The following is a 381-nucleotide window of genomic DNA, read 5'->3' as shown; positions in this document are numbered from 1 at the left end:
GCTGTGGGGAGCAGCTTCTGTTTACCTTCCGGTGGACGTCTTGTAACGGGCGGAATGCCGCCGTGGTAAGCGCAGCGGTGACCCTGCCCTCCGGGAACCGCCGTGGATGTGCCGGTGCGATGAGAGTATTTCTGTAGGTGCTTGGAGGGCATTGCTTGTACCACGTCCGTTTTAAGGGCCGTTACGCGTGTGTCTCCCCTTCAGTTTGATCTAGGATCAAGAATGACTGGTGCATGCTATAATATTTTTTGCATAATAGCTCGGGATGGTGTCAGTTAACAGACTAGCGTTGCTAATAGGTGATAACTGTTGTCTTTAGAAGCAGCCGTTTCAAATAAAATTTGACCTTATATAGTTGAACTTTTTTTTTTTTTTGGAAGG

This window comes from Pygoscelis adeliae, unplaced genomic scaffold, assembly GCF_000699105.1.
Source record: "Pygoscelis adeliae isolate BGI_AS28 unplaced genomic scaffold, ASM69910v1 Scaffold17, whole genome shotgun sequence".
In the NCBI taxonomy this organism is placed as follows: domain Eukaryota; kingdom Metazoa; phylum Chordata; class Aves; order Sphenisciformes; family Spheniscidae; genus Pygoscelis; species Pygoscelis adeliae.
This window is presented reverse-complemented; position numbering follows the sequence as displayed.